The sequence below is a fragment of the Vitis riparia genome, chromosome 12 (assembly GCF_004353265.1).
Source record: "Vitis riparia cultivar Riparia Gloire de Montpellier isolate 1030 chromosome 12, EGFV_Vit.rip_1.0, whole genome shotgun sequence".
NCBI lineage: Eukaryota > Viridiplantae > Streptophyta > Magnoliopsida > Vitales > Vitaceae > Vitis > Vitis riparia.
This window is the reverse complement of record NC_048442.1, coordinates 10,399,910-10,417,220: the sequence shown is the minus strand read 5'-3', so window position 1 is coordinate 10,417,220 and position 17,311 is coordinate 10,399,910. Positions and strand designations below refer to the sequence as shown.

Genomic DNA, 17,311 nt, shown 5'->3' with positions numbered 1-17,311 from the left:
ACACCACCTCATAGGATTGAGACAGTGTGTCCCCTTGGGTGATCCAAAGGACATGCGATCATGAAATATGTGGCCATAGTAATTCTTTTAGTAGAATTTGACATATGCTCCTTAAAGCTAGAGTATGTCAATTAATTACATAATAAGTGGAATCTATAACTCAAGGATTGGAAAGGTAATCTTAATAAGTGATAGCACTACCTTGTTAGATTACGGACACCAGTTCATGGGGATTGTGCATGCAGTGAATAGTAGGTCACGGACCGGTACACTTGGTGTCTCGTTGTAATATAAATAGGGTACTAGAGTGTAGTCGACTCTTTATAATGGGATGTTGAGTCAATTTCAGAATTTGATTATGAGGAAGCTAATACTCCTATGGGTCTCAATGGTCCCCACTTTGAGTTCGTATTCCTTGATGGCACAGTTTATGAGGGTTGGATGAGTTATTACTTCACTTTTTTTGCATAAAGGAGTTTTGGGAACTACGCAAGGTTGCACAAGGATAAGTGAGTAATATGTCTGGATTGGGCTAATTGATTAATTAGGGCCTTGTATGGTTAATTGATCAATTAACAACCTTTTTAAATGGCGCAAGCCCGTGGTGGGCTTAAGTCACTTAAGCCCAATAGGAAATCTGTAAATACCCCTTTAGTGGTTAAGGTTTCCAAGTCTTGCCATTTTCCATTTCCAGTCTAAAGTGAAACTTTAGTCTCCACTTTTGTAATTTCCACCATCTTAGTGCTTAGATATAAGGAAAAGTCATTAGGTGGAAGACCTTAGGTGTACGAGAAACACACTAGAATCACACAAGCCGCATGTACATGAACCGCATGGAACGAGCACAAGCCATGTGCACAAGAATCGCATGGGGGTGTACATGGGTAGCAACATGATAAGATATTCTCCAGTTTTTCTAGGCATGTTCTTCATTGCAAGGAATTGATCTAGGAACATCCAAATCTAGGTATGAGCACTTTTTCTCTATATCTTTATTTTATAATGGTTTTTGAAGCCATTATTTTTTGCTGTGTTAGATTTAGAGAGTCTTAAGGATGATGTAGTCACCTTATGAGATCCAGAGCATGAGAATAGAGTAATCCAAGGTTCCAAACAAGAACTATTACAACTCATGATACTAGGCATGAAGTGCTTGCTTAAGGTCATAGAGAGTTTTCTTTAGTTTACAAACATAATTTGGGAAATTGTGGTCAACATACTTTGATGGTTGAGCCGTGTAGACATATTCAGATAAGCAACTATGAAGAAACACATTATTAATAATAAGTTGGCGAAGAAGTCATCCATAAGAAGTAGTAATGTTGAAAATAAGACAAACCATAGGGTTTCATAGTAGGATTGAAGATATAATGGTAGTTAATATTGTGCCTTTGACAAAAGTGTTTGAGAGCAATAAGCTTTGTAATCTTTAACAAAGCCAGTATGAGTATGTTTGATGTGAAACATCCACTTGGAATAATAAAAAAAAATATTATATGAGGAATGAATTGACACCAAATCCCATATCTCCTTGTAAAGGAGAACACCAAATTCTTGTTGCACAACATGATTTGTTCCATATGTTTAAGATCTTGTATTACAAAACTAGGTTCAAGGAAGGAGTAGGAGGTATGAATGGTAGTGATGGAGAACTTGTGGACCAATTTGTGAATAGTATTTTTAGTGTGTGTGGCCATGGGGAAACTATTCCTTGGCTATGGAGAGTGTGCATGGGAGACTGGTGTTGCTAGTTCGATATGGGAGGATGGGATGATTAGGATTACATGGGAGTTTGGATTAAGAGGGTTTGCATAAGAGTTTGATCTTAGTGGTTTTAGATGAGAGTTTGATGGTAGTAGGGTTGTATAAGGGTTTAGTTTTAGTGGGTCGGTATGGAAATTTGGTTTTTACTAGATTTGCATTATATTAGGGTGCATGGGTTTGACATGAAGAAGTAGGATTGGAGTTAACCCTTTAAAGAATAAGTAGGTTAGATCCTATATATGAAGCATAAAATCATGCCCATTATCCAATACATTGATGGCTTGTAAATCTAAAGGGGAGTGAGATATAGATAGAGGAGACTTGGTAAAGATATCACACAAGTTTGATGGAGATTGAGGTGGTTAATCTAAGGAGGAACTCGAATTTACAAGGGATGAGAATTGGAAGGAGAGTCTAGATTTTGTAGGGGATTGAGTGGCATTAAAGAAATAAAGATTTGAGAATGAAGCCTAAGAGTAAAGAGTAGTTGATGTACAATATTAAATATTGAGATCAATGCCTAAAAAAGAATAAATATTTTCCAAAAATTTGATGTGTCTATAAAGATATTTTCTTGATGGAAGGGTCAAAGCATAGGTTTAGATAACCCTTTGAAAATGCATGGTTTGGACCAAGGCTCTATCTTGTAAGAGGTGTAAAGGTTGAGCCATGAATAATGTAGATATTACAAGTATTGGGAATTCCTGGATTACTCAATTCTTAACCCTAGATTGATTAGGATGCATACAAACTATCCTAGAGACTCTCTATATTTAATAAACGAATGTAAAAAAATAACTCAAAAAGTTTTTATTTGGAAAATAATACTTTACCTAAGATATAGATGTTCCTATATTGTTTCATATCATTAAAGAAACTTCGTATGATGTCATAGATCTTGTAAACCAGATGATCTTTCACCTAATAGCCCCTTTTCCTATAGTTAGGCATTAGAGGTGGTGGAATCCTCTCTAAAAGGGGATAGTAGGTTTACTCTTTACAATTTGAATAGCAAGAACATAAAATGAAGCCCTAAACACTTAAGAAGGGTTGATATAGGCTTCCCTATGGGCTTAAGTGGCTTGAGACCATCTTAGCCTTGGGTTACTTAATGTAGCCCACTTGTGTCATAATTCATTAATTAGCTTTATCAATCTGTAATTAACTAATTATTCTAACCTAGAATGACCATTGATAAATGTAGTAACGAAATATAGAAAGAGAAATAGTAACTAAATAAAACTAAATAAACAACTAACTCTAACAACAATATCACTCCATTCAGAATAGAATATAGAGAAAGTCTCATCCTCTTGTATTATTATACTCTCAAACTTAGCAGTGACCATTTAAAGTTATGATAACTTCACAGCTGCAAATTCTCTAATGGGTGATTGAGAGAATATCTCTAGCTTCTAAGCATGTTTACATGTGACTCTTATGTAAAATTTATCAAGGATTTGGGTGACCTAGTCTCACATCTTTCTCGCACATGTGCCATGTGTATGTGTGTGTGCGCTCTTGAGTTAAATTATTCAAGATCTCTTTTATAAAACAGGAACAAAATATCTTTTATTTCTAGATAAGTTAGATTATTCAAAGATTCTTTATAGGATAGGGACAAGATCTCTTTTATTTCTAGAATTTTGTTGTTGGAGATTTAACTTTATGCATTTAGATGAATTGTAGTGTAAGTTTAGGAGGGTTAATATTTGAAAGGTTAGCTTATAGATTTTTGGATTGTGCTAGTTCCTAAAGAATCTCTAGAACGAGGCCTTGCTCATAAAATACTTTTTTTTTTTTTTTAATTCCTTTAGTTCCTCGTAATGCTCTTTCCTTTTAGTGAATAAACCTTGGCACTTGAAATTTATTAGTGAATCCCAAAATATAGTGCTTCCTTTTTAACAAGAATTAAAATCTTGAAAATTGGAAATTTTACAAAAATATGAGGAAATATTTGTAATATTGGATAGGTATTTGGACTAAAAATGTACGTATGAAAAAAATTAATCAAAATTCATAGGAAGGGATATACTTTAAGAAAACCAACAATAAAACACATATTGAAGTTGTTTTATTGAAGAAAATAATATATATATTCCCATCACTTTTTTGTTTCATGGAACTTTTTGAGCCATTGAAAATGTGATCATCCTATAGGGGTTTGGGCCAAATGGGTTGCTCCATAGAAATAGAATGGAAGTGAATTCTTTCCATTTTGCTCCATAGAAAGTAAATAAATAGAAAATACTAATTCTCCATTAAGCGAACTATTGAATTATGAAGCCACAATGGAGCTGAGGCTTTCATTTTAACAATTTTTAGACAATGAAAAATAAAAAATTCTACAAAGTTTTATGATAATGTAAATTTAAATTCAAAAAATAATTTCTTTTTTCTTTCTTTATATTTTATTAGCAAGGTATGACACATGACAACTAAGTATTAATACATGTGGCTTATATTATAATATTAGAGAGTAATAAACTATATATCATAAAATTGTTTACAAAATTGCAAACTCATGAAGCTGTGATTTTTGTAGTAATAATTTACTTGGAATAACTATTTACAAAATGTTTTTATAGCAATATTTCAGAGCTTGGAATAATTGTTTACAAAATGTTTCATTCTTAGAAATAATTTACTCGAAATCTAGCTTTGTTTCACATTATAGCTTTGAAATATTTCTTAATGATTGGGGGGTATAGGGAATTTATTGAGTAAAATTCAACCTACTAGTACATTTTCACTATGAGGATATGCCATAACTAATTTGTGTTCAAATCATATGATTTTTCTTTGTTAAAAAAAAAAATGTTATTTTGGCTTTTTTAAACTATATCTTTGCTAAAGTCTCTTTTTGGGGCTTAACAAGAGACTCAAGTGTTACTACAAAATATGATTCTTCCTTTCATTTTTTTTTTTTTTTGAGTGAGAATATTGAGGATTGACATTACATTTAGTTTCACTTGGAAGCCACTCAAGATTGTTTTGTTGTTTAGGTATATCCTCCCTTACATTTATTTTAATTTTTTTATTCATTTGATTTTTTTTTTGTAAATATAAGCTTGTACGTGTAACATTGTAAATCTTGTTTTGTCATTTATGCTCCCTTTACTTTAAGTTTGCATTTGTATGTGCTTCAAATATAACAAGTGTTGATTTATTAAGTTGTTTTATTTCATTTTATAACTAAAAATCCTTTCTTTTATAAATTAATAATATATTTTTTAAAAATGAAAGCCCTTTTCTTTTAAAATAAATTTGAAAGAACTTTAAAAAAATAAAAATAAAATCTACAAGCCTTTTCAATAAAACATTCTTAAAAATAAATAAATAAATAAATAAAAATAAAAATAAAAAAACCAATGTTTTTAAAATTGGACCAAATCGACCAGTTTAATCAGTTCGATTGGTCCAATCACCAGTCAATCATCATTCCAGTTCTGTTCGATATTTCGGGCTAGCCAACCTTTGAACCGACCTCAAGCCACCTAAACTGGTGGTCAGACCAATGAACCGATTAAACTTGTCAATTCTCCGCGAACCGAATAGTTCAAAGGTGTTTTTTTCCCTCAAAATGACACCATTTTGGGTCACTATAAAGCCTCTCAAACTCATTCCCCCCTTAACTACCACTGCCCCTTGCCCCTGCCCTCTTGTTACTCCATCCTCTAACTAAATCTCCAAGTGCACTTCCAGCCACCGTTGACCGATAGGGATGCCACCGACTGCCCACCAACTGCAATAGTGAGTTGCATTTTAATATTTATTGCATATTCTCCATTTTGACAATTTCTTTATATTTTATATTTTTATTTTAAACTTGTTGATTTTGTAATTGTAATATTTTATATTTTGCATATTGTAACTTGTTGATTTTTACAATTTTTATTTGAATTTAAATTAATGAAAACATCAATTTGTGAATTTTAATTTTTCAAATAATTTTATGATTAATTATGATTTGAAAGTAAATTTATGATTTTCAAAAAAATAATAATAATAAAATTGTAACTTTATATTTTTTATTATTTAAATTGTTGATTCTTTAAATCAATGTGTGGTTTACAATTTGATAGAAAAATAAAACAAGACATCAAACTTGACCCCATCCTCTAGTTAAGATTCAACTACAATTTCACAATCAAGTAGAGGCAAGACCGACCCTACATGAGAGAATGTTTCTAAAGAAAGATATCCAAATGGAAGAAAAACTCTCATTTGTTTGTATTGCAAAAAAGTTGCAAAAAGTGGGGGAATTCAAAGAATAAAACATCTTGTTGGAGTGAAAGGGGATATTGGACCATGTAAAGCAGTTCCTCCTGATGTTAGATTTTAAATAAATAAAAAGTTCTTTGCAAGAGTTTGTGAAATCCAAGAAAATAGCTTAAAAAGCTTATGAATATGAACATTTGTATGGCCTTAATGTGTCACAATTTGAAGGGGATATGCCAAAATTTGAAGGAGATGTTCAAGAAATGCAAAATCCTATGCTAGTAAGTAGTGCAAAAAAAAAAATCAATAGTGGATAAGTATTTTGCACCAATAACTACTTAAGGAGCTCAACCTTCCATTAAGAGTGTATTAGCTAAGAAAAAAGTTGTTTAGAGAGCATATATGGCCATTAGGAGATTCTTTTATGATGCATGAATTCCTACTAATGTCATGAATTCCTTTTACTTTAAGCCAATGTTGGATGCTATATCTACAATCAATCCTAGATATAAAGGTCTTACCATTGACTGTGGGTTAATCTTTTAAAAGATTCCAAGAAGGAATTTCAGTTACTTGTGAACTCTTATTATAAAATTTAGGCAAAAATTGGGTGTACAATAATGAGTGATGGTTGGATAAATAATAGACAAAGAACACTCATCAACTTCCTTGTTTATTATCCTCAAAGAGTAATGTTTGTGAAATTTGTTGATGTTTAAGATATTATGAAGGATGCAACTAATTTGTTTCAGCTATTTAATGAGAAAATTGAATGGGTTGATCCAATCAATTAGTTCATATAGTCATCGATAATGCAACAAATTATGTGGCTTTAGGAAGATTGATTTTTGAAAAGTATAAACACATCAATTGGTCACCATGTGCAAATCATTGTCTTAATTTGATCTTTAAGGATATTGGTAAGTTGGACTATGTTGCTAAAATTGCAAGATGTGCATAGAAGGAGACAATTTTTGTGCATCGAAAGATATTGGTAACTAACTTACTTTGTTAAGTTAGTTAAGGAAAAAAAATGGACAAGGATTCTCCGACCTGGTGCAACTCTCTTTGCTACCACATTCATTGCATTAAGGAGCCTTTATGATCATAAACATGATTTGCAAGCTTTGGTGACTAGCAAGTTTTTTGTGGACTCTAGATATTCGAAGGATAATAAAAGTAGAGTCACCGTTTCTATCATTTTAGATAACAAATTTTGGAATAATTGTTTGATAGTTGTGAATCTCATGGCTCCATGTGCTTACTATGTATTGTTGATTGTAATGAGAGGCCTTCAATGGGATATATGTATGAAGGCATGTATAGGGTTTTCGGAATCAAGAGACTATTTAACTACAATAAAATATTATTCAAGTCTTATACAAAATTCATAAAGCAATGTTGGGATGAACAACTACGTATAAGCATTCATGTAATAGCATATTAATTGAATCCATGTTTCTAATATGATTAGGAAAAATTTTGTAATAAGCTAGAAGTTATTGGAGGTGTCATGGATGTTATTGAGTAGACAATTATAAAAGGCAAGCATAATACAATAACAAAAAGGGGAATAAATTGGAACATCAAAGGCTTAATGATCTTGTATACATTCATTATAATTTGTGGCTAAAAAATGATTATAAATATTTTCTTAGTTGTTTTGAATATAAATTTTTGCATTGAAAATTATGAATAATTATATGCTTTTCTTTTTTAGGTTTTACAACAAGAAAATGAGTTATGATCCCATTGATTATGCATGCATTGATGAGATTGAATTTTGGATAGTTGATGAGGATAAGTAAGAAGAGTTAGATCTTAAAGAATTGAAAAATCTTTTTGTATGAAAAAGGGTTCATTCCAATAAATGAAATAGAAGGTTCAAGTTCAATTGCTCACATTGGTTAGTAGAATATATAAATCTATAAAATTTCAATAATTATTTTTTTTTTTCTTAAAAAATGATTTCTTGTTGATATGTATTCAATATTTTTGTAGATGGTGAGGATGATGATGACATAGCTCTAGAAAGGTTTGATTTGGAGAACTTTGGTTTTCCATATGCTTAATTTGAATCTCCATATCCCAATTTTCAAAATCAATGAAGACATGAATTTAATATTTATGAATATGAAAAACTCTTCATGAATACTCAAAGGGAAAGTTAGGTTTTGGGCTGTTGATGTGGAAAATATATGGTTTTGAAAACCCTATTTTACATATTTCAAAATTGATAATGTAATTAGAAAATATTTGGAGAATCATGCACTTTCAGCTTATGTGTATTTCAATGCCAAAATACCCTTCACCTTACCAGCTAAATGTTTCACATCTGAAAATTCAAAAGAGAAAAAACCCTCTGAAAGCCACAAAGCCAATATCTCTCTCATATTCTGCTTTTCCCTTCTCTCTCCCATTCTCAATCTTAGAAACCCAAAATGCTGTAAAACCTAACCTCTTTCATTTTTGTAACATTCTCATCTCCTATTTTGTTGATAAACACCCCTGATTCATGCCTAATTGGTGTCTCAGCTGATTCGTGTCCAGCTGGTGCTCCTTGATTGAGGGAGTAATCAACAAAATTTATAACCTATTACACCATATACTAGGGTAGCAAAGACAAAGCTACTATAGCATAGTGGCTCTAGGATCGTTCACTGGGATGGGTTTTCACTTCACAAATGATATTAATTCAAAGTTGAATTGGTGCCTTTTCATTTCAAGGTTAGCTTTAAAAGAAAACATAAAGATGTTTGAATGAAAAAGGTTTGGTTTTAAACTAACCAAAAATAGTAACTGATTTTACTTACAAAGAAAAGTGTTTCTTGGAGTTTAGATCACTAGGCTCAGGCTCATCATACAAAAGGAGAGTTCCGGTCACTTGTTTCTTTTCCTCGCATTAGAGAATTAACATATAGTTAATTCTCTAACCGGTGTGGTACAGATGCTTCCCCTTAATGGGTTCAAACACTAAATTCCTCTCACTGATGCACCTTGCAATGGCTCATGCCTCTCACCTAACATTTGCCATTCAAGGTGATCTTTAACCTTGGATTGCCCGTCAAAAGCTCGCAAGAGATAACTAATGGATGTCTCTTTAGAGTCCAAAAGCTTACCAAGTGTTGGCAATTCTAGAAACTCCTACCTTCAAACCACCTCCCAAAAGCTCGCAAGAGGTAAATCAGTGCATCTCCATGGATGGAGATCACATGCCTTACCAAGTGTTGGCTCAAGTGATTTAAAGGCGTTTTAAGTTAACTAAAAAGATAAAAACCACTAACGGGTTACACTTTCTCTTCATTAAAAACTAAAACAACAAAACTTCCAATTTATGCATTCGGAAACTTACCCGACTTTCTTCACTCCAAGAGACGAAGAGCCTAGCCTCTCATCCTCAAAGTTTGATTGGCTAGAAAGAAAAATAACAAGAAAACAAGAATATATGAAAAACAGAGCAAGTGCTCTATTCGTCGGTTCTACATATTATATATATATGATGGATCTCCTAGAGAAAGCTCCCCCGAGAGTCCCTCTGAGAGTCCTCCTGGAACTAGCTCCTCCGAGAGTCCCCTTTTTAGTGTTTACAAGAGAGTTTATATAGGAAGGTAATTTACCCTTCCTTGGATACTTCCTAGCTAAGGAATTACATGAGTGGCTGAATACAAGGAGAAAATGGAAATTTATACAAAAATATCTGAAGAAAAGATCTAAAAGAGTCGGTCACAAATATTGGGAAAATTCAGGATAAATTCCACAGCACTGTGCAAAATGGCTGCGAAATCACTTCGCAGCAAAAGGGTGATTTCGCAGTCGTGCAAAATTCTTCCTTCAACTTGGAGTGATTGGATTCCAATGGCTGTAACTCCTTCATTTCAACTCTGAATTGCGCACCATTTGAAGCATTGGATTCTTGACTTCCTAAGCTTTGAAATGGTATATAGAATGTAGAAAATGGACTTTGGAAAGTACTCCAAAAGTGAGAAAGAAGACTGTAGCTGCTGTCCTCTATTTTCCTCTTTGCTTTTCTCCTCTTTGCTTCTCTCCTTTGCTTGGCTTGTCTTAATGATCCAAAAAGTTGTCAAAACACTAAAACTAGCCACAAATATGATTAGAAGTCATTGCTAGGTCCTTAACATGCCAATTGGAATAAAAATGGAGAACTACTACACAAAAGTGCTTAAAACATAATGAATTAAAGGCACAAAATAGCACTTTTTGGGTAGTAATCAACCCCTATGTAGAAACCTTCACTGCACACATAACTAGCAGAAATGATGACTCTAGATTCCTCGATAGCACTATTTTCTCTCATTCCTCCCATTTCTAGGGTTTCTCTCTCTCCCCCCTCCCTCCTTTTTTCTTCACCACCTCTATTCCACAGTTTCTCTCCCTTTCCCTCACACTTCTTTACCTCCATCCTTGTTGGACTCTTCCTCTATGTATTTCAACGAAAACCAATGCACAGTTCTCCAACGACACTGAATGATCATAATCAAAAGAATTTTTGGAAGAAGGAGACAAAGTTGATGATTTTGATGATGGTGTTGATTATGATGATGATGAGGTTGCAAATCAAACTTGTAAACTCGATGTCGGTGTGCTCGAGAAAAAAGCAAAGTATGATGTTCGAGACTATTCTTGCTATTTGTCACGTCAATTGAGCATCGATGAGTAGGGATTTTATAATTTGGGACAAAGAAGTTAGCGGGAAAGTAGTGCAAATGAAGTCTGGAGTCGCAGATGGAAAGGTCGACGACTTGCAATGGTGGAGGATTGCCTACGACTCTGTTCCACCATTTTGCGTTTCTCCAAAGTCAGAGGCATTCATTTTTGGCATTGTCATTTTTCAGTCTCTTTATCACTCTGACTAGTATTAATTCAAAAGAAACTAATTTAGATTTATTTGGCAGCTGAGAAAATTGAGGAAGAGAACAAAAAACATAGACAATGTTGCGTGTTATGTTTTTACCTTGTTTGCTTTGGGTTTCATAGCAATGAAAAACTAAAACATGCAACATTAAAAAATAAAAGGAAATGAAAGAAAATAGTGGTTATATTCTTAACAAAGGAAAATAGTTTCTTTTGTTATCCAGTTGAGGATTTGAGTTTCTAATTTGATATTTTCTGCTTGTTTGATGAGTTCTATATGTTATGTTATGGATGTCTATGATTCTTAAACATCGGTTTAGGAGAGGGAAAGGGAACAGTTAATAAGAGCTTACAATTAGGATGAGAGGGTAAAGAAATGTGCTTAGAATTGCAAGCAGATAAGGAAAACATGGTAAAATTTTGAATTTTGAAGTCTTGAAGGGTTCAATTAGAGCTTCTCAACCTAGAAGGTGTAGCTAAGGTTTTGAAACACAAAAAAAATATGATATGATCACTGTTTTGATTAAACTTAGTGAAATGCAGTTTAGTCTTGAAATTAGGGGTGTATAGCATTGATAAATGAAGGCATAAATTTGGTGGGTGTTACAATTTCTTGGATGGAGCAATTTACTTAATATATAATGTATGGAGTATGTGATGGAGTACAACAAAGGCATAAGTTCTCTTCTAGCTAAGGCAAAGTAACTTGCCAATTTGGTGATTGAAGGCTCCAAGACAATTTTGAAGGTAAATATTTGTTTCTTTCTCCTTCAAATATAAATGGGAAAGTTATGTTTGGAGCTGGCCATTTGAAACTATTATGGAAATGAAACCCCAAGATTGTGGAATATGGGATTTGACCGTGAATGGGAAAACTATTATTATTCTTGTGCACTCTGTGCTTAGTCCCTTTTCTCCTCCTATAGTACTCGTTTACAGTTTCCATGTCAGCAACATTTAATGTCTTCATGTCAGCAAGATATATCTGAAATTTAATAAAACACAAAAATCTAAAAGTTAATGATGTTGGGTTACATCTCCTCATACCTGACCCGAGAACATAAAATTTCCCAAACACCCAATCTTATTTCTCTCTTAGCAAAAGAAACCCTAAAACGTTCAACAGCAACCAAACGGAGCACTTCATCATAAGAACACTATTAACTAGTCGGGTTGAAAAGGTGTAACTGTGAGTCTCTTAGACCCATTCATTCTGGCTTGAATTGTTGAGATAAATCGATGTATATGAGCAACTAGAATCAACGTCTAGTCTCAAATCTACAATTTCTTTTTACCATTTTGAATAAGTTCTCATATCTATTGAGATCCTCTAGTCTTAAAACTTCGGCATCAGATGATAAATAATTTTATTTTGTATAGTAGATTTGGGTTTTGGCCTGACCATAAAAAACTTCCATTTCTTCAGAGTACAAGATTTATTAACCAAGAGTAAGAAAGCCTTACCATGGCAAAGTTTGAATATAGAAAAGGGTGGCATGTCAAAGCATACTCAGTCGTAGGTTTTTGAAAGAGCCTTGGACATCAATGGACTTAGTGAGCTCTAACAAGTGCAAAAGGTTGTAAGTGGCATTCTTATTTTGCGGACTATACCTTAGGTACTACCTTAATAACCCTTAGGTACTACCTTAGTTAAAGTTGGGTTCTACCTTTCCCAAGCCTCAGACCTTTCTTTGTGACCCTTAGACTATGCCATTATGTGATTCTCTTGTGTGGTCAAGTGGTTCACCTTTGATTTTTTGGGACTATACCTTAGGTACTACCTTAATAGCCCTTAAGTACTACCTTAATGTACCTTAGGTACTACCTTAGTTAAAGTTGGGGTCTACTTTTCCCAATCCTCGGACCTTCCTTTGAGACCCTTAGACCATGCCATTATGTGATTCTCTTGTGTGGGAAAGGGGTTCACCTTTGCTTTTTTGAGGTCTGTACCTTAGGTACTACCTTAATAGCCCTTAGGTACCACCTTAATATACCTTAGGTACTACTTTAAGGGACCTTAGGTACTACCTTAGTTAAAGTTGGGTTCTACCTTTCCCAAGCCTCGGACCTTCCTTTGTGACCCTTAGACCATGCCATTATGTGATTCTCTTGTGTGGTCAAGTGGTTCACCTTTGGTTTTTTGGGACTATACCTTAGGTACTACCTTAAGGGACCTTAGGTACTACCTTAGTTAAAGTTGGGTTCTACCTTTTCCAAGCCTCGGACCTTCCTTTGTGACCTTTAGACCATGTCCTTATGTGATTCTCTTTTGTGGTCAAGTGGTTCACGTTTGGTTTTTTGGGACTGTACCTTAGATACTACCTTAATAGCCCTTAGGTACTACCTTAATGTACCTTAGTTACTACCTTAAGGGACCTTAGGTACTACCTTAGTTAAAGTTGGGTTCTACATTTCCCAAGCCTCAGACCTTCCTTTGTGACCCTTAGACCATGCCATTATGTGATTCTCTTGTGTGGTAAAGTGGTTCACCTTTGATTTTTTGGGACTGTACCTTAGGTACTAACTTAATAGCCCTTAGGTACTACCTTAATGTACCTTAGGTACTACCTTAAGGGACCTTAGGTACTAATTAGTTAAAGTTAGGTTCTACCTATCCCAAGCCTTGGGCCTTCCTTTGTGACCCTTAGACCATGCCATTATGTGATTCTCTTGTGTGGGCAAGTGGTTCACTTTTGGCTTTTTGAGAACTGTACCTTAGGTACTACCTTAATAGCCCTTACGTACCACCTTAATCTACCTTAGGTACTACCTTAGTTAAAGTTGGGTTCTACCTATCCAAAGCCTCGTACCTTCATTTTGAATGACTTCACTAGTTTCTTCTTTATATTTAAATATATGTTTGTAAATTTTTTTATTTGGCAAATAAACTCTAAGTCAAGCAACACTTTGTGCATTGGATTCTTTAACTAAACTAGTAATTTTAAAAAATAAATTAAACTCAAATAGTGATAAAATTAATATAAGAAATCTATGAAAAAAATTAATAACTATATTGTTTATTTTCTATATAAAATCATATCTATTTTTTAAAATTTTGTTTACTAAAAATATAAGCTTCAAATTAAATAAAATTTAATGCGTGGGATTCATTAACAAGTCTAAGTAATAGTAAAAAATAATTTTAAAATCAAATAGTTAACCAATTAATACCATAAATTTTTGGATAAAAATTGATATATTCTATTATTTATTTATGAACATAGTTATATTATTATAATTTCTTTAACTAGAAAAATAGACTTGAAATCAAACAATATTTTCTATTGAATTTATTTATTTTAAATAATACTATTAATCATTCTTATTTTTAAAATATTATTATTAATTTTTAATAAAAAATCAATTATTATTTTACAAAGATGTCAATATCCATATTTCTATAATAAAGAGGAAAATAGTATAATAAATTCATTTTAAATAATATTATTAATAATTATTATTTTTAAAACATTTTTATTATTTTTTAATAAAAAATCAATTATATCCATATTTCCATAATAAAGGGTAAACTGGTATAACTTTTATAAAAAAAATATATAAATTTGTGATTGTAATATAATATTACCATTCCTATTTTACTTAAAACTATTTATTGTTTAAATACAAAATTAATTTTATTTTCAATAAAAATTTTATTGAATTTAATTAATATTATATATTAAATTATGTTTAAAATTTAATTAATATTATATAAATTTAATTTACAATGTTTTTGCAAAATCAAAATAAAAAATAACAATTTTAAAAAACAATGCATCCAAATAAGTTATTTATCATTAAATTTTAAAAAAAATAATAAAAACTCACCAAATACCCCTATTTTTATGAAATACTAAAAAACTATATATTTATTTTTTCGTTTTTTAACTTCATACAAGCGAGGGTATAATACGTCTGGATTAGTCGGTTTTTGGGTTTTTGGGTGAAAAATGAATCGAATCAATATAATTAGTTTATATCTTATAAAAAACAAATTGATCATATTTTGAGTAAAAATTTGAAACAAATCAAGTCTTCTAAGGTCAATTTGGTTTGGTTTCCGTGGAGTGGTTTCAATCTACTTTAATGATCCTAAACTTAATTATAAATTTGTGTTTATTTTGAACCCAAAACCCATTAATTTTAGTTTATATTAGACCTAAGTCTAATTTGTATTTAAAATCAATTGAAACCAACTTAAATTTGATGTTAAAAATATTTTAAATACATTTACAATTAATTTGATCATAATATAAAAAAGAATGAATTACTTTAATATAATCTAATATAAAAAGAATTATAAATATTAAACAATTATAAATAAGTTTAACAATATCAGTTTGGTTGCATTTTTATAAAAATAAGGCCAAAGTACAATTATTCTATCCTCTCCTGAGATTGGTCTCCTAAAAGCTTAGGACCCAAGCACAGTGCCACTCAGACCAACCCACTCCAAAACAGTATTACACTACACCACATTCCCCATCATTCTCTCAATCTCTTCACTGCACTACAATACAAGCCAATGGGTAATTTGAAACCATATACAAAATTGTTCTCCACACAAATTCCATCCCAGCTAACATCTTTCCAATTTTCTATATTCCTTTTTCTTTTCCACCTCTTAATACATGTTTCAATTTCCATGTGCAAAATTGTGTCCTTGTGTTTCTGTTTGTGAGAGCTGAGTCCCAATATCAATATCCATATTTTTTTCCTGTGTGAGAGAAAGACAAAGTCTCAATTTCAATGCAACAATGCTGTGTGTGAGATAAAGATATCTGTCAATAAAATTGTACCAACAAACCACACAAGTCAATTGTGTCCCAGACTCATTTAGTGTTGGACATCAGTTATGAGGTCACTATAATGAATTAATTTCAAAATTTCCTCCCTCCTCACCTTTGATCCAAGTTTCAGATATGAACAGGATTTAAAAATACTGTTTCAATTCACTTAATTAGAAACTTCAATCCAAAATACCCGGTTCCACAGTCAAATAAATTGGTACTAGAATGAGCCCTACCCCACTACTGTGTGTGCTTGTTTTCCCCTCCCTCTTTTCATATTTTTGACTTGAGCTACTTCAGGGGAAAAACAAAAGATAAAACAAAGAGACAACCAAAATGTTGGATGCCTACAGAGCTGAGAATTAAAATGAAGACAGGATATCCCCACAGGCACCAACAACGTACAAGACTAGCATTTGAACCCAGATACTGAAGTAAGAAGTAAAATGCCACTGCCACCAGAAGCATTTCATACATTTCCATAGATTGAACAAAAGGGAAAATTCAGATAGCTGACATCAAAGCTCCAAGTTGTACAGCTGTTACTCCGTTTCTTTGTCAGGTAGGTGGCACAGTTTCCAAGGGCAGCGATCACAAATATCAGAAACATTAGCATCAGCATAAACCAAACATATGTGGAAATGAAGTTACAGTGGACCAAATGATGAAATGCTTCAAAATTCTTTCAGGGATAACAGAGAAGAAAGGGAAAATTGTTGGTTCCAGCCCATTAAGGTGGAAATACGGACACCCAGGATTTATTGCATTGAGTAGCACCATCAAGAACATGTATGAAATGGCCTACATACAATAGTAGTATTATCAATAGAATAAACCAGAGTTTGAAGCATTAATCTGGACAAAGTTTCGTGCTCCAAAATTTGAAGATTTCAATTGACATAGTGCAGATTTTCAGAAAATCAATACAGTTTATATTATGGTTTCTAGAATACACAAAAAAAGTTACAAAAATTAAGATTTTGAGCCATGCAATTAATTTTCTAAGCTTTAGCATCAAAAACTATTTTAGTGCCACTTTCATTTGGTGGGGTAAATTAACTTCTTTAAGTTTCACATAGTATTCACTTGCAGAAGTCGGTCAAAGCTGTGTATATTTATTTCCAAATGATGAGAAGGCAAAGACAAGATTCTAAACCATTAATATAATCTTTTCATTTTAATATAACATTATCATGCCAAAGCAACAATTTTCCCCTTTTCCTAAGAAGAAAAGGAGACCCTAGAATTCCAGACAAATAATTAAAAATTTATTTTCAAAAGTCTATATCTTTATTTCCAACTGAACAAAAGGCAATGATTCCAAAACTAAACAAAATAAATAGAATGTAAAAGAGAGTACTGTCCATTTCTTTCAATATACTTGTAAGAGAGAATTAAGGACTCACAAATGAGGATTGGCATCAATCTTGCTGAAAAAATCTCCACCAATGGCATGCAAGGAGCTTATTAATCTGTTCAGGACAACATCTATATCCGCATTGAAATATTGTGTATATGATGAGATGCTAAAAACTCCCTTCCAGTTGCTCGCTGATTGTTGTGGTCCATCTCCTTACTGCATGAACCGACATATAGAAAGATCATTAAACATGAATATTACTGGCAGATAACATTTGAATCCGATGCAATACATGAGGGAGAAT

At 32.5% G+C, this 17,311-nt stretch overlaps 1 long non-coding RNA gene across 2 annotated transcripts; it reads right to left on the bottom strand.

Annotated features, from left to right (window-relative positions):
* Nucleotides 1-15,727: 15,727 nt before the first annotated feature.
* LOC117927065 lies at nt 15,728-17,216 on the bottom strand. Of its 2 annotated transcripts, none has more exons than XR_004653278.1 (2): nt 17,054-17,216; nt 15,728-16,448 (listed from the first exon to the last, which is right to left on the bottom strand). It is a non-coding gene; the product is annotated as an uncharacterized LOC117927065 (long non-coding RNA). The 2 variants fall into 2 exon arrangements; XR_004653279.1 differs by having other exon boundaries at nt 15,728-16,200.
* Nucleotides 17,217-17,311: the final 95 nt, after the last annotated feature.